The 26,135-nt window shown below is 46.0% G+C and overlaps 1 pseudogene; it reads left to right on the top strand.

Annotated features, from left to right (window-relative positions):
* The first annotated feature begins 3,323 nt into the window (after positions 1-3,323).
* The window catches only part of LOC135564586 (calcium-independent phospholipase A2-gamma-like), a 58,394-nt pseudogene continuing 35,582 nt past the window's right edge, over positions 3,324-26,135 (top strand).

Below are 26,135 nucleotides of genomic sequence, written 5' to 3'. Positions count from 1 at the left end.
CCATAGAGGCTTTTTATTCTCTATTTTGGTTAGGCCAGGGTGTGACTAGGGTGGGCATTCTATGTTATTTTTTTCTATGTTTTTGTATTTCTTTGTTTTTGGCCGGGTATGGTTCTCAATCAGGGATAGCTGTCTGTCGTTGTCTCTGAGAACCATACCTAGGTAGCTCTTGCCCACATGGGTTTTGTGGGTAGATGTTTTGTGTATTGCACCTTGCAGAACTGTTCGGTTGTTGTTTTTCTCTCCAAGTATTCGTATTTATTAAAAGGTTATTATGAATACTTAGCACGCTGCACCTTGGTCTTCCTTCTCCCGACAACAGCCGTTACAGGTATCTTTACTTTTAATAACAATTGGGTACTTTTTCTACCACTGGTTCCTGTACTGGCCTCGGCCCTTAGCTCTGCTCTCTAATCTGTACCCTGCATTGCACGCCAGGCCACAGGTTATTATGGGGCCTGTAGGGCAAATGGATGTCAAATCTTTGGTCTATTTATACTTTCCTTTTGTACTGTTTTGGGCATGCTCTCAATTCAACAGATCTCTTTTCTTATTTGAGACTTGATTACAATGGTCTCCAGTTTATACTAGAGTTTTCAAGTAAAAGCCAGAGATTCCAGAGAAAGGGAAATCCCTATAAATCCAACGACATGCAGACTGTAGGCTATCATGTCGTGTTTTGTCTATCGGTCTAGTCTGTCTAATATTCTAGGATCTTAGGCTAAACCACCACATTGTGGTGCTGTTTACCATAACTCCCTGCCTCTCTTCTCTCCTCAATATCCTGGCCATGTCTCTTTATCACAGTCAAAAGAGAACTAATGCTTTCCCCACCAGCGACTCGCAAAGAAGCTACCTCAGAACTTCCTCATCTGACCCAGACATGCTCTCTCTCTCTGTCTGCCTGCCCCTCTGCCCCTATTCCCCTCTTTCATATCCATTTCCTTAAACCTCTCCAGTTGAAAGTAGCCAGTCTAGCCCTTAGCGCTCAGATGGCCGGCCAGTGTGTGTGTGTGAGAGAGACAGCTGGCAAGTGTGTGCTGCAGTCAATGGACAGGGTAATCCCCTTCCACCAGATAGGCTGAGTGAAGTGCACACATTAACATTAAGGACAGACACATCTGGACCACCACATCTGGTGTCGGCTGCCCACTTTGGTCACGCTGGTCTGGGTACACCCTGTCATGACAGTTTCGGGACAAGGGTCTCTTTTCTGGGATGGTGGCTGGCAGCAGAGGCCGCCAACCCAGGGGCATCCTCTCTCTCCTCTCCCAAAGAAGGGATTGGGCCCCAGAGGGAGTGGAGCAGGAAGGCAGAAACAGATTTGGGGAATTCCAGCTGGTTTTGGAATTGGGTTGTGTGTTAGATTAGGAAGGAGCTGCTGGGAGTAGATAGGTTTGGTATTTTAGAGCAGGTAGCAGTAGGGGTCTGACAACTAGTGAGAAACGGAGGAAAGGCTACTGGAGAATCAGAGTAACATTTTGTCTCAGGGCAAGATGATGCAGGCGTGTCATATACGGTGCCTTCAGAAAGTTTTCACACCCCTTGACTTATTTCACATTTTGTCGTGTTACAGCCTGAGTTCCAAATGGATACACAAACAAATAGTCTCGCCTATCTACACACAATAACCCATAATAACAGAGTGGGAATATGTTCATAGACATTTTTGCAAATGTATTGAACATTAAATACAGTAATCTCTCATTTACATAAGTCAAGTTAATACATGTTAGAATCACCTTTGGCAGCAATTTACAGATGTGACTCTTTCTGGGTCTTTATGAGCTTTGCACACCTGGATTGTACAACATTTGCACTTTTTTTTTTTAAATTCTTCAAGTTCTGTCAAGTTGGTTGTTGATCATTGCTAGACAGCCATTCTCAAGTCTTGCCATAGATTTCCAAGACAATTTAAGTCTAAACTATAAGTCCAAAATGTAATCTTGGTAAGCCACTCCAGTTAAGATTTGCCTTGTGTTTTAGGTTATTGTCCTGCTGAAAGGTGCATTTGTCTCCCAGTGTCTGTTGGAAAGCTGACTGAACCAGGTTTTTGCCTGTGCTTAGCTCAATTCTATTTATGTTTTTGTCCTGAAAAACTTCCCTGTCCTTAACAATTACAAGGACACCCATACAAAGTATGCAGCCACAACTATGCTTGAAAATCTAGAGAGTGGTACTCCGTAATGTGTTGTATTGGATTTGCCCCAAACATAACACTTTGTATTCAGGAAAAAATTACTAAACCATCTAAGGTGTAATTAATAACTTCACCCTGCTGAAAGGGATATTCAATGTCTACTATCTACCAATAGGTGCCCTTTGTGAGGCATTAGAAAACCTCCCAGGTCGTTGTGGTTGAATCTGTGTTTGAAATTCACTGCTCAACTGAGGGACCTTACAAATAATTGCTTGTGTGAGGTACAGAGATGAGGTAGTCATTCATAAATCATGTAAAACACTATTATTGCATACAGAGTGAGTCACAGTGAGTCACAACTTTTTCTGTGACTTGTTATGCACATTTTTAGTCCTGAACTTATTTAGGCTTGCCATAACAAAAGTGTTGAATGCTTATTGACTCAAGACATCTCAGCTTTTCATTTGTAATTAATTTGTAAACATTTCTAAATGTTGTGTGTTGGCCAGAGACCAAAAATCTAATTGTAATCCATCTTAAATTCAGGCTGTAACACAACTGTCACACCCTGACCTTAGAGCCTTTTTATTTCTCTATTTGGTTAGGTCAGGGTGTGATTTGGGTGGGTATTCTAGTTTTTCTATTTCTTTGTTGGCCGGGTATGGTTCCCAATCAGAGGCAGCTGTCTATCGTTGTATCTGATTGGGGATCATACTTAGGCAGCCTTTTTTCCACCTTTAGTTTTGTGGGATCTTGTTTGTGTGCAGTTTCTTTCTGCACTGCATGTGTCGTTTAAATAAATGTCAAATGTACACCTACCACGCTGCACCTTGGTCCAATCCATCTCGAAACGATCGTGACAGAAGATCCCACCACCCATGGACCAAGCAGCGTGCCCAGGAGGAGTGGAAGACGTCCTGGACGTGGGACCAAATCATGGCAGGAGACAGAAGCCTGCCATGGAAGCAGGCGGGGGCAGCGAAGGAGCAACAGGGACGACACCGGGGTTTGCGGCCACAAGGACAGCCCACATTTTGGGGGGGGGCACAAGGGGTGGTCGGCAGTGCCAAGGTGTGAACCAGAGACAACCTGGGAGGAGGTAGAGAGGTGGTCGGTCGACCCAGGGAGAGTGCCAGAGCCCGCCTGGGATTCAATAGAACAGTGCGAGGAGGGATACCGGAGAATGGAGTTGGCGAGGAGTATGCGGCAACGTAAGCGTTTGGAGGAGCGTGTTACCAGTCCGGTGCAATCTGTGCCGGTCCCACGCATCAGGCCTCCAGTGCGCCTCCCCAGTCCGGTACGTCCTGTGCCTGCTCCCCGCACTCGCCCTGATGTACGCCTCCACAGCCTAGTACGTCCTGTGCTACCTCCCCGCACTTGCCCTGAGGTGCGTGTCACCAGCCCGGTGCAACCTGTACCGGTCCCACGCATCAGGCCTCCAGTGCGCCTCCTCAGTTCAGTACGTCCTGTGCCTCCTCCCCGCACTCGCCCTGAGGTGCGTGTCACCAGCCCGGTGCCATCTGGCCACCTACCGGCCCCATGCATCAAGCTTCCGGCGACAGTTCCCAGTCCAGAGCTTCCGGCGACCGTTCCCACTCCAGAGCTTCCGGCGACAGTTCCCAGTCCAGAGCTTCCGGCGGCGGTCCGCGGTCCGGTTCCATGGTCCCGATCCGGAGCCGTCACCGAGGCTAGATGCCCACCAGGACCCTCCCCCATGGAGTCAGGTTTTGCGGCCGGAGTCCGCACCTTTGGGGGGTGGGGGGTACTGTCACGCCCTGACCTTAGAGCCTTTTTATTTTTCTATTTGGTTAGGTCAGGGTGTGATTTGGGTGGGCATTCTAGTTTTTCTATTTCTTTGTTGGCCGGGTATGGTTCCCAATCAGAGGCAGCTGTCTAATGTTGTCTCTGATTGGGGATCATACTTAGGCAGCCTTTTTTTCCAACTTTAGTTTTGTGGGATCTTGTTAGTGCGTAGTTGCTTTCTGCACTGCATGTAGCTTTACGTTCGTTTTTGTATTTTGATGTTTTTTCGGTGTCATTTAAATAAAAGTCAAATGTACGCTTACCACGCTGCACCTTGGTCCAATCCATCTCTCAACGATCGTGACAACAACAAAATGTGAAAAAAGTTAAGGGTTGTGAATACATTCTCAATGCACTGTATATTCCATGTGGTCAGGTGATGCTGGTGCTGGAGGAAGCTAGCAGTGATCTGCCTGTGCCTCTCACTGTGGTTGATTCATTAGTGACCATTTTAATCCCAGTCAATGGCTGTGGATGGATCATCCCTGAGTAATGATGCCCATAACGGATTATCCTGCCGGCAATTAGTCTCCCATCCAGCCGCTCTCTTCTCTAAGCCTCAGACCTGTGTTCACTTCAAATACTATTTGAAATCTTTCACATAATTTATTTTGAGCATTTGCTCTAGCCTGCCTGGAGTGACAAATGTGCAAGGTTATCCATTTTTGGGACTATTCTATTGGACAATTAAGCCAGGCAAGCACAATTAATTACAGATCAAGTATTTGCAATGATATCAAATAGTATTTGACCCAAGCTGGTCCACGGGGGACTCGAAGAATGAGATTTACATTGTGGTTCCATTATTAGATAGCATATTGGATTCCTTGTGGAGGGAGTGTCAAGAGAGGCTGTAGTGCTTATAGTGTATATTTACAAGGGTGTGTGTTTATGTATGTTTCTCCTCTAAAAATCTGTTGGTCCTAATAGCCTAACAAAGAAGCATTTGTTAAATATACTTCCTTCGTCCTCCACGTGTGGCTGAATATCCTTCTCCTCCTGCTCAGGTGCCATCCCGGGCTTCATGCTGGGTGTGTTCCAGATCCCTCTAAATGATTGTGAGGAGCTCTGCAGGAGCTGGGTTCTGACGCCTTCAAGCAGAACGTCATCGTTGGCACCATCAAGATGGGCTGGAGCCATTTCTTCTGCGACTCGCAGACCTTGGAGCAAATCCTCAAGTGAGTATGGAATAGAATAGCTTCATAGATTCAGAACAGCACAGCACGCTCATTTTGTCTCTAAGTGTATTGGAGGAGATTATCAAAGGTCCCTTCCTCGGGTATGGATGAAACGAGGACAGAGGAAGCAAGGATTTGAAGACTAAGTAACATTTTCAGACATAGCCTTCTAGTAACAAAACTCCTTTTTCCTTCTCTCCCACAGAGAGAAAATGGGCTCTCATGGTGGAAACATCAAGAAACTCCAAATGCCCAAAGTTAAGCTTTGTCACATGGCATGACTCATTACACTCTCTGGAGTGTGGCGCTGATGATCACACACACACACACACACACACACACCCTCTCATGGATGGCAAGGTGGACAGTGAGGAAGGAAGGCCCTCACGATCTCTTAAAGGTCCTAGTAGTCATTTTTATTTCAATATCAAATCATTTCTGGGTAACAATTGAGTACCATACTGTGATTGTTTTCAATTATGGTCAAAAATAAACAAAAATAGATTTTTAGCGAAGGGCAATTTCTCAAGCAACAATTTTGCTAGGACTGCCTGGGATTGGTCTGAGCAGAGAGGGGAACACTGAACATGTGCTTTTATTGGCAGAGAGATTTGGAACTCCCTTTCTTAGTGTTTTTACACGTAGTCCCTTTCAGCAAAATGTTTGTGAACTCAGTGCAGGAACTCAAACCTCTCAAAAGAGCCCCCGAAACTAACTGAACTGAGAGCCATCTCGAGAGGGGGTCTGAGTTTGGGTTCCCTTTAATAGGACAATGTGGACATGAAGCTCCCCAGGTTCCCTTGTCATTATTCCCGCCCCACACCTAGATTACTGCAAACGTTGTTTCCCCTGGCATAAGCCCTCACATTGGTGCCAAAAGAGAGAGAAGATGATGATGTACAGGTTCAAGCAAAAAAACGTGTGCCGTTTTTGAATGTTGATTAACGATTGTCAAGGATGCTTAGAAATTCCAGAATATGTGTGATTTTTAGTTCAAATGATTTGTTTTCAATATGTGATCTGTAGGCTAAGAGAGCTTCTCAAGCTGTTTAGTCGATTGTGGGGTTTGAATAGTGTGAAAAGACAACATATTTGGTGAGAATCACAACCAAATCTATTTTAGCTCTTAAAGGCTGCAGTAGCCTACATTGAGTGTACAATTTTTTAAGTACAACATTATGTAATCTGCAGTTATTCTTCTGCTATTTAGTTACCAATCTTTTTTGCATGTTAACAGTATCCTCGGATTACAATTATTGTCTTATATTTGAACTAAATGCAATCTATTGCCTCCCAAAATATAAGTAGGTGTATCAAGCTGTCTGATAACACATTCTGATGGAATGGCTTGTCCAGCACATTGTAAAAACCCAGAATGCATTGAGAGAAAAAATATATTGTTTCCTTTCTAAACATATCAATGTGAATTCAAAGAGGACTCGGATCACAGAATAGTTCAAGTGAACTGACAAAAGAGTTGAGTCCTCATTCAAGGGAAGGGTGCATTGAGAATACAAAGGTACAGGAACTGAGTTATTTCACTTTTTTTATTTATTTTTACCCCAGTGTTCACTTTAGAGATCCTGAGATCGGTTCTTTTAAAGAAGATTATATGTGAAAACACCCTTGGTTTAACAAATTTTCCACATGGTGATACCACGGAAGGCCTAAACTCCATCCTACCAAAACAGCCTGAAATTTCAAGCAGTCTTTTCAAACAGCTCTTACGCATAAAGGGCATTGTCAATCAAATCAAATGAAATTGTACTTGTCACATGTGCCGAATACAACATAGACCTTACATTCACCTTACAGTGAAATGTTTACTCACAAGCCCTTAACCAACAATGCAGTTTTAAGAAAAAGTACCTTAAAAATAAATAAAAGTTACAAATAAATAAAGAGCAGCAGTAAAATAACAATAGCGAGGCTATATACAGGGGATACCGGCACAGTGTCGTTCATTTTCACGTTATCTTAATTTTCAAAATTGAACAGTATTATTCCAAACTCATAGTGTGGAAATATATATATATAAAACATAGAAAAATCACATTTTTGACTGGACTGGGCCTTTAAAGGCCCCATGCAGTTTTAGAATTTTCTTTTTCAATCATCACTGTATGTATCAATATATTTGATGTTTATTTAATGAAAATAACTTCAACCTGTATGTTTAATAATGTATCACCCTGAACTTCCTTTGGCCTTTGAAATGCTCAGTCTGATCGTGTGAGCAATATGAAACAAATGTGAAAATATTTACATACACAACTCTAAATGGCTAATGGTCTATTATAATCAGATCACATTGTGACATCATGATGTGGTTCACCTGAACAGGTTTTCCACGAAAAGGGCATTGTCATAATTGTACAATTTCAGACCGTTATTCCACCTCATAGTGTGGAAATATCTGAAAACAGATAAATCACGTATTTAACTGCATTGCCCCTTTAATAATGAGGTCACTCAGAAAGCTTCTGGCCGGTGGCTGGCTGGCTGGCACTCGAGCATCAGTACATTACCCATCCACCAACACTGTCAAATCAAATGTTACTTGTCACATACACACAGTTAGCAGATGTTAATGCGAGTGCAGCGAAATGCTTGTGCTTCTAGTTCCGACAATGCAGTAATATCCAACGTGTAATCTAACCTAACAATTTCACAACAACTACCTTATACACATAAGTGTAAAGGAATGAATAAGAATATGTACATTAAAAAATATATGAATGAGTGATGGTACAGAACGGCATAGGCAAGATGCAGTGGATGGTATAGAGTACAGTATTTACATATGAGATGAGTAATGTAGGGTATGTAAACATGATATGAAGTGGCATTGTTTAAAGTGGCTAGTGATACATTACATCAAGATGGCAAGATGCAGTAGATGGTATAGAGTACAGTATATACATATGAGATGAGTAATGTAGGGTATGTAAACATGATATGAAGTGGCATTGTTTAAAGTGGCTAGTGATACATTACATCAAGATGGCAAGATGCAGTAGATGGTATAGAGTACAGTATATACATATGAGATGAGTAATGTAGGGTATGTAAACATGATATGAAGTGGCATTGTTTAAAGTGGCTAGTGATACATTACATCAAGATGGCAAGATGCAGTAGATGGTATAGAGTACAGTATATACATATGAGATGAGTAATGTAGGGTATGTAAACATGATATGAAGTGGCATTGTTTAAAGTGGCTAGTGATACATTTATTACATACATTTTCCATTATTAAAGTGGCTGGAGTTGAGTCAGTATGTTGGCAGCAGCCACTCAATGTTAGTGATGGCTGTTTAACAGGCCTTGAGATAGAAGCTGGTTGTTGTCCTTGATGATCTTTTTGGCCTTCCTGTGATATCGGGTGGTGTAGGTGTCCTGGAGGGCGGGTAGTTTGCCACCAGTGATGCGTTGTGCAGACCTCACTACCCTCTGGAGAGCCTTGCGGTTATGGGCGGAGCAGTTGCCCTACCAGGCGGTGATACAGCCCGACAGGATGCTCTCGATTGTGCATCTGTAAAACAAGCCAAATTTCTTCAGCCTCCTGAGGTTGAAGAGGCGCTGCTGCGCCTTCTTCACCACTCTGTCTGTGTGGGTGGACCATTTCAGTTTGTCCATGATGTGTACGCCGAGAAACTTAACCCTTTCTACCCTCTCCACTACTGTCCCGTCGGTGTGGATAGGGAGGTGCTCCCTCTGCTTTCAACCAAGAGTCAAGACTAAACCAATTCACCTTGGTGGTGTATAGACAGTTTTTTTTTTGCACAAACCAGCAAAAATGCAACAATATGTCCGTGAAACTATATATTCACAGTATCGTGAATGAATTGTGGTTTATTTGGTAGCATTTCGTAGTGTGACTGATTAACAGGCCTTGAGATAATTGCATTAATAACGTACAAAGTTAGAGGTGCACCATTTGATAGATTCCACCGCTCCCCCTACCTCAGGCTTCCAGTCAAGAGACCTAACCCCGCCCCCCTCCCCATCTTGTACTTCTGAGTGGAAGACCTTCCCAGGCAGTAGCCTGCCTAGCTCACAAACTAGAATCGGGGCGGCCACTCCAACAAGGTTAATTGACCCACAGTCACATGATATCATTGACGTGACGTGCAAATGAGCGATAGAAAACCGATCACACACGTCACCTATACCTAAAGATGCCCTATACCTAAATCTTCCAGCGCTCCTAACCCTAAACCTAACCACTAACCTGTTCCCCTTACCCTAATTGTAACCCTAACCCTGAACCTAACCCCTAAGCTTAAAATAGCCTTTGTCCTCATAGGGACATGGGAAATGTCCCCACGAGGGAGAATTTTCCTTGTTTTACTATCCTTGTGAGGACTTTGAGCGATTTGTAGATCCCCACAAGGGGATCATGTATATGTGCTGCCCCTCCTATATCTGCTATGTGGATGAATTGGCTATAGCAACACATTCTATTAATATCACTCTTATTCAATACATGGCTATGTACATTTACATAACCAACATCGCCAGCAGCTTATGGGGCCAAATGGAAAAACAACAAATGTCATGTCATACCCTACTCCTACCTCCAGGTAGCATCATTGAGCACTCCTCTGAAGGCCTTTGTGTTCAGGGAATATTGTTATGCAGATGAGTGAGGACCCAACAGCGATTCAACAGAAACAGAGTCTTTTAATGTCCAAACAGGGAAAACATAAATCCTCAATCTTTACAGGAGATGTCCAAACAGGGAAAACATAAATCCTCTATCTTTGCAGGAGAGTCCTCCTTCTAGTAGTAGAGGAGAATTGCAGGGCTAGCGGCAACAGACTGCAGGTCCCTCTGGGTAGGCGCGGGCCGTAGAGGACAGAGACACCTGCTCACACGCAGCATCTGATGAAGAGGCAGATTACGACAGGACGGGACAAGGGCAAAGCAAACAAGAATCCGACAAGGACAGAAGCAGAAACAGAGAGAGAAATAGAGACTTAATCAGAGGGCAAAAGAGGGGACAGGTGTGAGAGAGTAAACGAGGTCGTTAGGAGAATGAGGAACAGCTGGGAGCAGGAACGGAACGATAGAGAGAGAGAGTAACCAATACGACCAGCAGGGGGAAACGAAGAGAAGGGAAAGCACAGGGACAAGACATAACATGACAGTACCCCCCCACTCACAGAGCGCCTCCTGGCGCACTCGAGGAGGAAACCTGGCGGCAACGGAGGAAATCATCGATCAGCGAACGGTCCAGCACGTCCCGAGATGGAACCCAACTCCTTTCCTCAGGACCGTAACCCTCCCAATCCACTAGGTACTGATGACCACGGCCCCGAGGACGCATGTCCATAATCTTCCGGACCCTGTAGATAGGTGCGCCTCGACAAGGACGGGGGACGAACGGGGCGCGAAGAAAAGGCTTGACACAGGAGACATGGAAGACCGGGTGGACGCGACGAAGATGTCGCGGAAGAAGAAGTCGCACTGTGACAGGATTAACGACCTGAGAAATACGGAACGGACCAATGAACCGCGGGGTCAACTTGCGAGAAGCTGTCATAAGGGGAAGGTTACGAGTGGAGAGCCATACTCTCTGACCGCGACAATACCTAGGACTCTTAGTCCTACGCTTATTAGCGGCTCTCACAGTCTGCGCCCTATAACGGCAAAGTGCAGACCTGACCCTCTTCCAGGTGCGCTCACAACGTTGGACAAAAGCCTGAGCGGAGGGGACGCTGGACTCGGCGAGCTGGGACGAGAACAGAGGAGGCTGGTACCCGAGGCTACTCTGAAAAGGAGATAGCCCGGTCGCAGACGAAGGAAGCGAGTTGTGAGCGTATTCTGCCCAGGGAGCTGTTCTGCCCAAGACGCAGGGTTTCGAAAAGAAAGACTGCGTAAGATGCGACCAATCGTCTGATTGGCCCGTTCTGCTTGACCGTTAGACTGGGGGTGAAAACCGGAAGAGAGACTGACGGAAGCCCCAATCAAACGGCAAAACTCCCTTCAAAATTGAGACGTGAATTGCGGACCCCTGTCCGAAACGGCGTCTGACGGAAGGCCATGAATTCTGAAAACATTCTCAATGATGATTTGTGCCGTCTCTTTAGCAGAAGGGAGCTTAGCGAGGGGAATAAAATGAGCCGCCTTAGAGAACCTATCGACAACCGTTAGAATAACAGTCTTCCCCGCTGACGAAGGAAGACCGGTAATAAAGTCTAAGGCGATGTGAGACCACGGTCGAGAGGGAATGGAAAGCGGTCTGAGACGGCCGGCAGGAGGAGAGTTACCGGACTTAGTCTGCGCGCAGTCCGAACAAGCAGCCACGAAACGACGCGTGTCACGCTCCTGAGTGGGCCACCAGAAACGCTGGCGAATAGAAGCAAGCGTACCCCGAACGCCGGGATGGCCGGCTAACTTGGCAGAGTGAGCCCACTGAAGAACGGCCAGACGAGTAGGAACAGGAACGAAAAGAAGGTTCCTAGGACAAGCGCGGCGACGGAGTGTGAGTGAGTGCTTGCTTTACCTGCCTCTCAATTCCCAGACAGTCAACCCGACAACACGCCCTCAGGGAGAATCCCTCGGGGTCGGTGGAGGCTACTGAAGAACTGAAGAGATGGGACAAAGCATCAGGCTTGGTGTTCTTTGAGCCCGGACGATAAGAAATAACGAACTCGAAACGAGCGAAAAACAGCGCCCAACGAGCCTGACGCGCATTAAGTCGTTTGGCAGAACGGATGTACTCAAGGTTCTTATGGTCAGTCCAAACGACAAAAGGAACGGTCGCCCTCCAACCACTGTCGCCATTCGCCTAGGGCTAAGCGGATGGCGAGCAGTTTGCGGTTTCCCACATCATAGTTACGTTCCGACGGCGACAGGCGATGAGAAAAATACGCGCAAGGATGGACCTTATCGTCAGAATGGGAGCGCTGGGACAGAATGGCTCCCACGCCCACCTCTGACGCGTCAACCTCGACAATGAACTGTCTAGAGACGTCAGGTGTAACAAGGATAGGAGCGGATGTAAAACGCTTCTTGAGGAGATCAAAAGCTCCTGGGCGGAAACGGACCACTTAAAGCACGTCTTGACAGAAGTAAGGGCTGTGAGAGGAGCTGCCACCTGACCGAAATTACGAATGAAACGACGATAGAAATTCGCGAAACCGAGAAAGCGCTGCAGCTCGACACGTGACTTAGGGACGGGCCAATCACTGACAGCTTGGACCTTAGCGGAATCCATCTGAATGCCTTCAGCGGAAATAACAGAAACGAGAAATGTGACGGAGGAGACATGAAAAGCGCACTTCTCAGCCTTCACATAAAGACAATTCTCTAAAAGGCGCTGGAGGACACGTCGAACGTGCTGAACATGAATCTGGAGTGACGGTGAAAAAAATCAGGATATCGTCAAGGTAAACGAAAACAAAGATGTTCAGCATGTCTCTCAGTACATCATTCACTAATGCCTGAAAGACAGCTGGAGCGTTAGCGAGACCGAACGGCAGAACCCGGTATTCAAAATGCCCTAACGGAGTGTTAAACGCCGTTTTCCACTCGTCCCCTCCCTGATGCGCACGAGATGGTAAGCGTTACGAAGGTCCAACTTAGTGAAAAACCTGGCTCCCTGCAGGATCTCGAAGGCTGAAGACATAAGGGGAAGCGGATAACGATTCTTAACCGTTATGTCATTCAGCCCTCGATAATCCACGCAGGGGCGCAGGGTCCCGTCCTTTTTCTTAACAAAAAAAAAACCCCGCTCCGGCGGGAGAGGAGGAAGGGACTACGGTACCGGCGTCGAGAGCTACAGACAAATAATCTTCGAGAGCCTTACGTTCGGGAGCCGACAGAGAGTATAGTCTACCCCGGGGGGGAGTGGTACCCGGAAGGAGATCTATACTACAATCATACGACCGGTGAGGAGGAAGGGAGGTGGCCCTGGACCGACTGAAGACCGTGCGCAGATCATGATATTCCTCCGGCACCCCTGTCAAATCACCAGGCTCCTCCTGTGAAGAGGGGGCAGAAGAAACAGGAGGGATAGCAGACATTAAACATTTCACATGACAAGAGACGTTCCAGGAGAGGATAGAATTACTTGACCAATTAATAGAAGGATTATGACACACTAGCCAGGGATGACCCAAAACAACAGGTGTAAAAGGTGAACGAAAAATCAAAAAAGAAATGGTTTCGCTATGATTACCAGAGACAGTGAGGGTTAAAGGTAGCGTTTCACGCTGAATACTGGGGAGAGGACTACCATCCAAGGCGAACATGGCCGTGGGCTCCCCTAACTGTCTGAGAGGAATGTCATGTTCCCGAGCCCAGGCTTCGTCCATAAAACAGCCCTCCGCCCCAGAGTCTATCAAGGCACTGCAGGAAGCTGCCGAACCGGTCCAGCGTAGATGGACCGACAAGGTAGTACAGGATCTTGAAGGAGAGACCTGAGTAGTAGCGCTCACCAGTAGCCCTCCGCTTACTGATGAGCTCTGGCTTTTACTGGACATGAAATGACAAAATGACCAGCGGAACCGCAATAGAGACAGAGGCGGTTGGTGATTCTCCGTTCCCTCTCCTTAGTCGAGATGCGAATACCCCCCAGCTGCATGGGCTCAGCACCTGAGCCACTGGAGGAAGATGGTAGTGATGCGGAGAGGGGGGAAACGGATAACGCGAGCTCTCTTCCACGAGCTCGGTGACGAAGATCTACCCGTCGTTCTATACGAATAGCGAGTTCAATCAAAGAATCCACGCTGGAAGGAACCTCCCGGGAGAGAATCTCATCCTTTACCTCCGCGCAGAGACCCTCCAGAAAACGAGCGAGCAACGCCGGCTCGTTCCAGTCACTGGAGGCAGCAAGAGTGCGAAACTCTATAGAGTAGTCCGTTATGGATCGATTCCCTTGACATAGGGAAGACAGGGCCCTGGAAGCTTCTTTCCCAAAAACTGAACGATCAAAAACCCGTATCATCTCCTCCTTAAAGTTCTGATACTGGTTAGTACACTCAGCCCTTGCCTCCCAGATTGCCGTGCCCCACTCACGAGCCCGTCCAGTAAGGAGAGATATGACGTAGGCGATACGAGCTGTACCCCTGGAGTACGTGTTGGGCTGGAGAGAGAACACAATATCACACTGGGTGAGGAACGAGCGGCATTCAGTGGGCTCCCAGAGTAACACGGTGGGTTATTAATTCTGGGCCCGGAGACTCGGAAGCCCTGGAAGTAGCCGGTGGATCGAGGCGGAGATTGTGAATATGTTTTGAGAGGTCGGAGACTTGGGCGGCCAGGGTCTCAACGGCATGTCGAGCAGCAGACAATTCCTGCTCGTGTCTGCCTAGCATCGCTCCCTGGATCTCGACGGCTGAGTAGAGAGGATCCGAAGTCGCTGGGTCCATTCTTGGTCGGATTCTTCTGTTATGCAGATGAGTGAGGACCCAACAGCGATTCAACAGAAACAGAGTCTTTTAATGTCCAAACAGGGAAAACATAAATCCTCAATCTTTACAGGAGATGTCCAAACAGGGAAAACATAAATCCTCTATCTTTGCAGGAGAGTCCTCCTTCTAGTAGTAGAGGAGAATTGCAGGGCTAGCGGCAACAGACTGCAGGTCCCTCTGGGTAGGCACGGGCCGTAGAGGACAGAGACACCTGCTCACACGCAGCATCTGATGAAGAGGCAGATTACGACAGGACGGGACAAGGGTAAAGCAAACAAGAATCCGACAAGGACAGAAGCAGAAACAGAGAGAGAAATAGAGACTTAATCAGAGGGCAAAAGAGGGGACAGGTGTGAGAGAGTAAACGAGGTCGTTAGGAGAATGAGGAACAGCTGGGAGCAGGAACGGAACGATAGAGAGAGAGAGAGTAACCAATACGACCAGCAGGGGGAAACGAAGAGAAGGGAAAGCACAGGGACAAGACATAACATGACAAATATAACCTCCAGCCAACCGAGCCAGGGGTGCACTCCCACTACCTCGGGGGCTATGAACACAACATGTGGCAGGCAGTCAGAGCCTCCTCCGCTGCCATGGGACACGACCTCCATCAGGTAAGACCAGGACCAGGTTGGCTCACCAGAGAGCATTGGGGGTCAATTGGGCTCTGATTCCGTGTAATTATTATTTTGTAAGGGTGAGGACCCTCTCTCGTGCTCTCTGTTTATTTTCCTCACCCGTTCTCGTCTGCTCTATTTTTTTCCCTCATCCCTGTACCCACTTTTCTATAATGAGCAGGGGTGGGAACAGGCATTATAATTCATAGTAGAATACTTGAGGTTTTATCCTACTTCACCCAGCAGCAGCCTGTATTTAAAGGACTGAGTGACATGTATGGCCTCCCTCCAGTTTGTAGCCTAGTTCATATAATCCTGCAAAATCCCACTTCCCCATCCCTGTAATACACTTCCGGAGTTTTGGATTCATGTGAAAACCATCAGCATTTGTTTCCAGGCAGTTACATTTGGACAGAGAACAGGAAGAGTCAGACAGACTTGTGTGGCCCGAATGGTGCCATATTCCATACACAGTGCACTACTTTTTACCAAAATGAATGCACTATATAGGGAATAGGATGCCGTTTGAGACGCAATCTGCCTGAGAGATGGTTAACTCTATCCATTCTAAACAGGCATCTAAAGAGACAAGCCATTAGACAGGACAAGAGCTCAGCAACCACAAATACCCACAGTGCCTTCAGAAAGTATTTGGACTTATTCTACATTTTATTGTGTTAAAGCCTGAATTCAAAATAGGTTAAATATTTTTTTCTCACCCATCTACACACAATACCCCATAATGACAAAGTGTAAACATGTTTTTAGAATTTTTTTCTAATTTATTGAAAAAAAACTTTCTACAGCTGTTAGTCTTTCTGGGTAAGTCTCTAAGAGCTTTCCACACCTGGATTGCGCAATATTTGTCCATTATTGTTTTCAAAATTCTTCAGGCTGTGTCAAATTGGTTGTTGATCACTGCTAGACAACCATTTTCAGGTCTTGCCATAGATTTTCAAGTAGATTTAAGTAAAAACTGTAACTCTGACGGCCACTGAGCAACTCCAGTGTGAATTTGGCCTTGTGTTTTAGGTTATTGTCCTGCTGAAATGTGAATTCATCTCCCAGTGTCTGGTGGAAAGCAAACTGAACCAGGTTTTGCACTGCTCGACTGAGGGACCTTACAGATAATTGTATGTGTGGGGTACAGAGATGAGGTAGTCGTTAATAAATCAAGTAAAACACTTATTGCACACAGAGTATGTCTATGCTACTTATTATGTGACTGGTAAGCATATTTTTATTCCTGAACTTATTTAAGCTTGCCATAACAAAGGGGTTGAATACGTATTGTCGCAAGAATTTTCAGCTTTTCATTTTTTTTATTCATTTGTAAAAATGTAGAGAAAAAAAAGAATAATTCCACTTTGACATTATGGGGAATTGTGTGTAGGCCAGTGACAAAACATCTCCATCTCCAAATGTGGAAAAAGTCAAGGGTTGTGAATACTTTCTGTACATCCTGAATCCTCTCCACTCAGCTATTTTACTGATCAATAATATAGCCCTTCTTCTGCCCCTGATTACCTTCCTAATTGAGTTGTACCCCCCACCCTTTTGCCCTCAGATCAGCCTCAATTCGTAGGAGCATGGACTCTGCAAGGTGTCGAAAGCGTTCCACAGGGATTCTGGCCCATTTACATTTACATTTAAGTCATTTAGCAGACGCTCTTATCCAGAGCGACTGACAGATTGGTGCATTCACCTTATGACATCCAGTGGAACAGCCACTTTACAATAGTGCATCTAAATCTTTTAAGGGGGGGTGAGAAGGATTACTTTATCCTATCCTAGGTATTCCTTAAAGAGGTGGGGTTTCAGGTGTCTCCGGAAGGTGGTGATTGACTCCGCTGTCCTGGCGTCGTGAGGGAGTTTGTTCCACCATTGGGGGGCCAGAGCAGCGAACAGTTTTGACTGGGCTAAGCGGGAACTGTACTTCCTCAGTGGTAGGGAGGCGAGCAGGCCAGAGGTGGATGAACGCAGTGCCCTTGTTTGGGTGTAGGGCCTGATCAGAGCCTGGAGGTACTGAGGTGCCGTTCCCCTCACAGCTCCGTAGGCAAGCACCATGGTCTTGTAGCGGATGCGAGCTTCAACTGGAAGCCAGTGGAGAGAGCGGAGGAGCGGGGTGACGTGAGAGAACTTGGGAAGGTTGAACACCAGACGGGCTGCGGCGTTCTGGATGAGTTGTAGGGGTTTAATGGCACAGGCAGGGAGCCCAGCCAACAGCAAGTTGCAGTAATCCAGACGGGAGATGACAAGTGCCTGGATTAGGACCTGCGCCGCTTCCTGTGTGAGGCAGGGTCGTACTCTGCGGATGTTGTAGAGCATGAACCTACAGGAACGGGCCACCGCCTTGATGTTATTTGAGAACGACAGGGTGTTGTCCAGGATCACGCCAAGGTTCTTAGCGCTCTGGGAGGAGGACACAATGGAGTTGTCAACCGTGATGGCGAGATCATGGAACGGGCAGTCCTTCCCCGGGAGGAAGAGCAGCTCCGTCTTGCCGAGGTTCAGCTTGAGGTGGTGATCCGTCATCCACACTGATATGTCTGCCAGACATGCAGAGATGCGATTCGCCACCTGGTCATCAGAAGGGGGAAAGGAGAAGATTAATTGTGTGTCGTCTGCATAGCAATGATAGGAGAGACCATGTGAGGTTATGACAGAGCCAAGTGACTTGGTGTATAGCGAGAATAGGAGAGGGCCTAGAACAGAGCCCTGGGGGACACCAGTGGTGAGAGCACGTGATGAGGAGACAGATTCTCGCCACGCCACCTGGTAGGAGCGACCTGTCAGGTAGGACGCAATCCAAGCGTGGGCCGCGCCGGAGATGCCCAACTCGGAGAGGGTGGAGAGGAGGATCTGATGGTTCACAGTATCGAAGGCAGCCGATAGGTCTAGAAGGATGAGAGCAGAGGAGAGAGAGTTAGCTTTAGCAGTGCGGAGCGCCTCCGTGATACAGAGAAGAGCAGTCTCAGTTGAATGACTAGTCTTGAAACCTGACTGATTTGGATCAAGAAGGTCATTCTGAGAGAGATAGCGGGAGAGCTGGCCAAGGACGGCACGTTCAAGAGTTTTGGAGAGAAAAGAAAGAAGGGATACTGGTCTGTAGTTGTTGACATCGGAGGGATCGAGTGTAGGTTTTTTCAGAAGGGGTGCAACTCTCGCTCTCTTGAAGACGGAAGGGACGTAGCCAGCGGTCAGGGATGAGTTGATGAGCGAGGTGAGGTAAGGAGAAGGTCTCCGGAAATGGTCTGGAGAAGAGAGGAGGGGATAGGGTCAAGCGGGCAGGTTGTTGGGCGGCCGGCCGTCACAAGACGCAAGATTTCATCTGGAGAGAGAGGGGAGAAAGAGGTCAGAGCACAGGGTAGGGCAGTGTGAGCAGAACCAGCGGTGTCGTTTGACTTAGCAAACGAGGATCTGATGTCGTCGACCTTCTTTTCAAAATGGTTGACGAAGTCATCTGCAGAGAGGGAGGAGGAGGGGGAGGAGGATTCAGGAGGGAGGAGAAGGTGGCAAAGAGCTTCCTAGGGTTAGAGGCAGATGCTTGGAATTTAGAGTGGTAGAAAGTGGCTTTAGCAGCAGAGACAGAAGAGGAAAATGTAGAGAGGAGGGAGTGAAAGGATGCCAGGTCCGCAGGGAGGCGAGTTTTCCTCACTTCCGCTCGGCTGCCCGGAGCCCTGATCTGTGAGCTCGCAATGAGTCGTCGAGCCACGGAGCGGGAGGGGAGGACCGAGCCGGCCTGGAGGATAGGGGACATAGAGAGTCAAAGGATGCAGAAAGGGAGGAGAGGAGGGTTGAGGAGGCAGAATCAGGAGATAGGTTGGAGAAGGTTTGAGCAGAGGGAAGAGATGATAGGATGGAAGAGGAGAGAGTAGCGGGGGAGAGAGAGCGAAGGTTGGGACGGCGCGATACCATCCGAGTAGGGGCAGTGTGGGAAGTGTTGGATGAGAGCGAGAGGGAAAAGGATACAAGGTAGTGGTCGGAGACTTGGAGGGGAGTTGCAATGAGGTTAGTGGAAGAACAGCATCTAGTAAAGATGAGGTCGAGCGTATTGCCTGCCTTGTGAGTAGGGGGAAGGTGAGAGGGTGAGGTCAAAAGAGGAGAGGAGTGGAAAGAAGGAGGCAGAGAGGAATGAGTCAAAGGTAGACGTGGGGAGGTTAAAGTCGCCCAGAACTGTGAGAGGTGAGCCGTCCTCAGGAAAGGAGCTTATCAAGGCATCAAGCTCATTGATGAACTCTCCGAGGGAACCTGGAGGGCGATAAATGATAAGGATGTTAAGCTTGAAAGGGCTGGTAACTGTGACAGCATGGAATTCAAAGGAGGCGATAGACAGATGGGTAAGGGAGAAAGAGAGAATGACCACTTGGGAGAGATGAGGATCCCGGTGCCACCACCCCGCTGACCAGAAGCTCTCGGGTGTGCGAGAACACGTGGGCGGACGAAGAGAGAGCAGTAGGAGTAGCAGTGTTATCTGTGGTGATCCATGTTTCCGTCAGTGCCAAGAAGTCGAGGGACTGGAGGGAGGCATAGGCTGAGATGAACTCTGCCTTGTTGGCCGCAGATCGGCAGTTCCAGAGGCTACCGGAGACCTGAACTCCACGTGGTCGTGCGCGCTGGGACCACCAGATTAGGTGGCCGCAGCCACGCGGTGTGGAGCGTTTGTATGGTCTGTGCAGAGAGGAGAGAACAGGGATAGACAGACACATAGTTGACAGGCTACAGAAGAGGCTACGCTAATGCAAAGGAGATTGGAATGACAAGTGGACTACACGTCTCGAATGTTCAGAAAGTTAAGCTTAAGTAGCAAGAATCTTATTGACTAAAATGATTCAAATGATACAGTACTGCTGAAGTAGGCTAGCTGGCAGTGGCTGCGTTGTTGACTTTGTAGGCTAGCTGGCAGTGGCTACAGTGCTGCTATTCGGGGGCTAGCTGGCTAGCTAGCAGTGTTGATTACGTTACGTTGCGTTAAAAGAACGACAATAGCTGGCTAGCTAACCTAGAAAATCGCTCTAGACTACACAATTATCTTTGATACAAAGACGGCTATGTAGCTAGCTATGTAGCTAGCTACGATCAAACAAATCAAACCGTTGTACTGTAATGACATGAAATGAAAATGTGATACTACCTGTGGAGCGAAGCGGAATGCGGCCCATGTTGACTCCAATGCTTCCTAGAGTTGTGTCAAGTTGGCTGGATGTCCTTTGGGTGGTGGACATTCTTGACACTCACGGGAAACTGTGATACAAACCCAGAAGTGTTACAGTTCTTGTAACAAACCAATGCGCCTGGCATCTATTACCATAACCTATTCAAAGGCACTTAAATATGTTGTCTTGCCCCTTCACTCTATGAATGGCAAACATACATAATCTGTCTCAATTGTCTCAAGGCTTAAAAATACTTCTTTAACCTGTCTCCTCCCCTTCATCTACACCGATTGAAGCGGTTTTAACAAGTTATAGTGCATTCGGAAAGTATTCAGACCCTTGACAATTAAATTGTTTTTTCCCCCTCATCAATCTCCACACAATACCCCATAATGACGGAGCAAAAACAGGTTATTAGACATTTTAGCAAATGTTTTAAAAATAAAGACTGAAGTATCACATTTACATAAGTCTTCAGACCCTTTACTCAGTGCTTTGTTGAAGCACCTTTGGCAGCGATTACAGCCTCAAGTCTTCTTGGGTATGACACTACAAGCTTGGCACACCTGTATTTGTGGAGTTTCTCACATTCTTCTCTGCAGATCCTCTCAAGCTCTGTCAGGTTGGATGGGGGGCGTCGCTGCACAGCTATTTTAAGGTCTGTCAAGACCGATTCAATCGGGTTCGTGTCAGGGCTAGGGCTGGGGCACTCAAGGACATTCGGAGGCTTGTCTCGAAACCACTCCCGCGTTGTCATGGCTGTGTGCTTAGGATTGTTGACCTGTTGGAAAGTGAATCTACGCTCCATTCTGAGGTCCTGAGCACTCTGGAGCAGGTTTTCATCAAGGATCTCTCTTTACCTTTCTCCATTCATCTTTCACTCGATCCTGACTAGTCTCCCAGTACCTACCGCTGAAAAACATCTTCTTGGTCACCTCCCTGACAAAGGCACTTCTCCCCCAATTGCTCAGTTTGGCCGGGCAGCCAGTTCTAGGAAGAGTCTTGATGGTTCCAAACTTCTTCCATTTAAGAATCATGGAGGCCACTGTGTTTTTGGGGACCTTCAATGCTGCAGACATTTTTTGGTACCCTTCCCCAGATCTGTGCCTTGACACAATCCTGTCTCGGAGATCTACGGACAATTCCTTTGACCTCATGGCTTGGTTTTTGCTCTGACATGCACTGTCAACTGTTGGATCTTTATAGACAGGTGTGTGCCTTTCCAAATCATGTCCAATCATTTTAATTTATCACAGGTGGACTCCAAGTTGTAGAAATATTTCAAGTATGATCAATGGAAAGGATGCACTTAGCAAAGGATCTGAATACTTATTTCAACAAGGTATTTCTGTTTCTTATTTGTTATACTGTAAATGTGCATGCATTTCTAAAAAACTGTTTTTGCTTTGTCATAATGGGGTAGTGTGTGTAGATTTATGAGGAAAACATTTACTTTAATCCATTTCAGAATCAGGCTGTAACGTAACAAAATGTGGGAAAAGTCAGGGGGTCTGAATACTTTCCGAATACACTGTACATCAACAAGGGATCATAGCATTCACCTAGGTTCACCTGGTCAGTCTGTCATGGAAAGAGCCGTTTTGTATACTCAGTGTATGCTAACCTAAATTTTCCATTCAAAATCCTATTTTCCTTAAACCCTAACCCTAAACCGTACCCTAAACCTAAACACTAAACCTTTAACATAACCCTAATTCTAACCCTAATTCCACTTTTTAATTGTAACCCAGCACTAAACCTAACCCCTAAGCTTAAAATATCCTTTGTCCTCATGGGGACGTGGGCAATATCCCCACGAGGGAGAATTTTCCTTGTTTTACTATCCTTGTTGGACTGGGGGAATTTTAAGTCCCCACAAGGATAGAAGAACCCCCCCCCACTCCCACACATGTGTTTTTCAGTAAGCCTACCTGGCTACTAGAGACATCAAATCATAATGTAGCCTCAAGGTGTAGGTGAAGGATGTGTGTAGTTTCTTTTCTGCCTGGGTTGGAATTCTCATCATGTCATCCTCCCAAATTGGCTTAGGAAACACAGATGTAGCATACATCTGGGGTGGCAGGTGGCCTAGTGGTTTGAGTGTTGGGGGCAGTAACCTAAAGGTTGCTGGATTGAATCCCCGAGCTGGTAAGGTAAAAATCTGTAACGCTCTGGGTGTCATGGGTGTGAAGTCAGGCACAGGAAACAGAGAGTTCAATATAGTGCTATTTAATGCACACACGGTGAACAACGGCCTCCCCACGAAACACTGGGTGCTCAAAATAAATGCCCCAACCACGGGACGAAAACAGTCCAGCAAAATCCACGACCATGAAACAAACACGTTTGTCTACTACATACACAAAGGTTACAACAATTAATCCCGCACAAAGAAACGGGTGGGTCGGCTGACTAATAAAGCCCAACTAATTACCACAAACTCATAACAGGTGTAACCAATAAACACATAAGGAGGGGGAGGAAAGAATCAGTGGCAGCTAGTAGGCCGGTGACTACGACCGCCCGAGTCGGAGTCGTGACAAAATCTGTTGTTCTACCCCTGAAAAAGGCAGGCAGCCCACTGTTCCCCAGTAGGCAGTCATTGTAAATAAGAATTTGTTCTTAACTGACTTGCCTAGTTAAATAAAGGTAAAATAAAATATGCACATCGCACAGAGGTGAGATCCACACACTTGTTTGTTTTCATCAAAGGTGGGAATCCCATGCTACCACACTTTTAATTGGAACCGGTGTAGGTGAGCGGGGAACGCTCTGAAAACGTGTGCTGAGAAATGAAACAGAATGGTTGATGAAAACCGCCTTCCTACCGTCTTCCAAGTCTCCCTCCTCTCCCAGATACTCATACAGTATCCAAACAAAGACCCTTCTCCACAAACATACACACACACACACACACACACACACCTTTTGAAATCTACATCAGACTCGTTAAAACAGAGAAGCATGTGCTTGTTAAATCTCAGTTATCCCACTAGGTGCTAGCTAACTGTGGAAAACTCTTACCTCTCACTGGGAAAGTGTGACCCCTTAGGTAGTTAAACATGTTTACAATGACAACAGAGTTATACAATGTTCTTGTCATTGAGGGAGGAATTTATGAGGATTTTTAAAAATTGTATAGTTGCGAAGGAAAAAGGAAAAGCAATTAAGTCCGTCTGCACAGCTGGCAAACGTACTATGAATTGATCACAAAACCATCTGATACTGCCAACTACTTTAATGACTTTTCATTGGCAAGATTAGCAAACTTAAGCATGGCATGCCAACAACAAACTCTCATTCTTCATATTCATGCATAACTGACAAAATAATGAAAGACGAGCATAGTAATTTTGAATTCTGTAAAGTGAGTGTGGAAGAGGTGAAAAAAAAGTATTGCTGTTTATCAATAATGACAAACCACCTGGTTCTGACAACTTCCTGAGGATGGTAGCGAACTACACTATCGGTCAGAGGTTTTAGAACACCTACTCATTCAAGGGTTTTTCTTTATTTGGACTATTTTCTACATTGTAGAATAATAGTGAAGACTTCAAAACTATGAAATAACACATATGGAATAATGCAGTAACCAAAAAAATGTTAAATTAAAAAAGATGTATACTTGAGATTCTTCAAATAGCCACCCTTTGCCTTGATACAGCTTTGCACACTCTTTTCATTTGTTTAACACTTTTTTGATTCCATATGTTTTATTTCATAGTTTTGATGTTTCACTATTATTATACAGTGTAGAAATGAAGAAGAACTCTTGAATGAGTAGATGTTCTAAAACCTTTGACCGGTAGTGTATATTGCCACTCTTATTTGCCATATATTCTATCTAAGCCTAGAGGAAAGTGCTTCCCCTCAGACCTGGAGGGAAGCAAAAGTCATTCCACTACCCAAGAGTGTCAAAACACCCTTTCCAGCCAACCAATCAGCCTGCTACTGGCCCTAAGTAAACATTTGGGAAAAAATTGTGTTTGACCAGATACAATGTTATTTCACTGTAAACAGATTAACAACATACTTTAATCATGCTTATAGGGAAGGGCAATTAAAATTTACTGCACTGACACAAATGACTGATGATTGGCTGAAATAAATTGATAATAAGAAGGTTGTGGGAGCTGTATTGTTAGACTTCAGAGCAGATTTTGATATTATTGATCATAATCTGTTGCTGAGAAAACATGTGTTATGGCTTTACATCCTATGCCATATTGTGGATTGAGAGCTACCTATCTAATAGAACACAGAGGGTTTTCTTTAATAGAAGCCTCTAACGTAAACCAGGTATAGTGTGGTATACCTCAAGGCAGCTGTCTTGGCCCTCTACTGTTCTCTATTTTTTATTTATTTTTACAAATGACCTACAACTAGCCTTGAATAAAGCCTGTGTGTCTATGTACAGTCGTGGCCAAAAGTTTTGAGAATAACGCAAATATTAATTTTCACAAAGTTTGCTGCTTCAGTGTCTTTAGATATTTTTGTCAGATGTTACTATGGAATACTGAAGTATAATTACAAGCATTTCATAAGTGTCAAAGGCTTTTATTGACAATTACATGAAGTTGATGCAAAGAGTCAATATTTGCAGTGTTGACCCTTCTTTTTCAAGACCTCTGCAATCCGCCCTGGCATGCTGTTAATTAACTTCTGGGCCACATCCTGACTGATGGCAGCCCATTCTTGCATAATCAATGCTTGGAGTTTGTCAGAATTTGTGTGGTTTTGTTTGTCCACCTGCCTCTTGAGGATTGACCACAAGTTCTCAATGGGATTAAGGTCTGGGGAGTTTCCTGGCCATGGACCCAAAATATCAATGTTTTGTTCCCAGAGCCACTTAGTTATCACTTTTGCCTTAATGCAAGGTGCTCCATCATGCTGGAAAAGGCATTGTTCGTCACTAAACTGTTCCTGGATGGTTAGGAGAAGTTGCTCTCGAAGGATGTGTTGGTACCATTCTTTCTTCATGGCTGTGTTCTTAAGCAAAATTGTGAGTGAGCCCAATCCCTTGGCTGAGAAGCAACCCCACACATGAATGGTCTCAGGATGCTTTACTGTTGGCATGACACAGGACTGATGGTAGAGCTCACCTTGTCTTCTCCGGACAAGCTTTTTACCAGATGCCCCAAACAATTGGAAATGGGATTCATCAAAGAAAATGACTTTACCCCAGTCCTCAGCAGTCTAATCCCTGTACCTTTTGCAGAATATCAGTCTGTCTCCTGTAGAGAAGTGGCTTGTTTGCTGCCCTTCTTGACACCAGGCCATCCTCAAAGTCTTCGCCTCACTGTGCGTGCAGATGCACTCACAACTGCCTGCTGCCATTCCTGAGCAAGCTCTGTACTGGTAAGTGCCCCGATCCCGCAGCTGAATCAACTTTAGGAGACGGTCCTGGCACTTGCTGGACTTTCTTGGTCGCCCTGAAGCCTTCTTCACAACAATTGAACCACTCTCCTTGAAGTTCTTGATGATCCGATAAATGGTTGATTTAGGTGTAATCTTACTTGCAGCAATGTCCTTGCCTGTGAAGCCCTTTTTGTGCAAAGCAATGATGACGGCACGTGTTTCCTTGCAGGTAACCATGGTTGACAGAGGGAGAACTATTATTCCAAGCACCACCCTCCTTTTGAAGCTTCCAGTCTGTTATTCAAACTCAATCAGCATTACAGAGTGATCTCCAGCCTTGTCCTCGTCAACACTCACACCTGTGTTAACGAGAGAATCACTGACATGATGTGAGCTGGTCTTTTTGTGGCAGGGCTGAAATGCAGTGGAAATGTTTTGTTGGGATTCAGTTCATTTGC

The sequence above is a fragment of the Oncorhynchus nerka genome, linkage group LG25 (genome assembly GCF_034236695.1).
Source record: "Oncorhynchus nerka isolate Pitt River linkage group LG25, Oner_Uvic_2.0, whole genome shotgun sequence".
Taxonomy (NCBI): domain Eukaryota; kingdom Metazoa; phylum Chordata; class Actinopteri; order Salmoniformes; family Salmonidae; genus Oncorhynchus; species Oncorhynchus nerka.
This window is presented reverse-complemented; position numbering and strand designations above follow the sequence as displayed.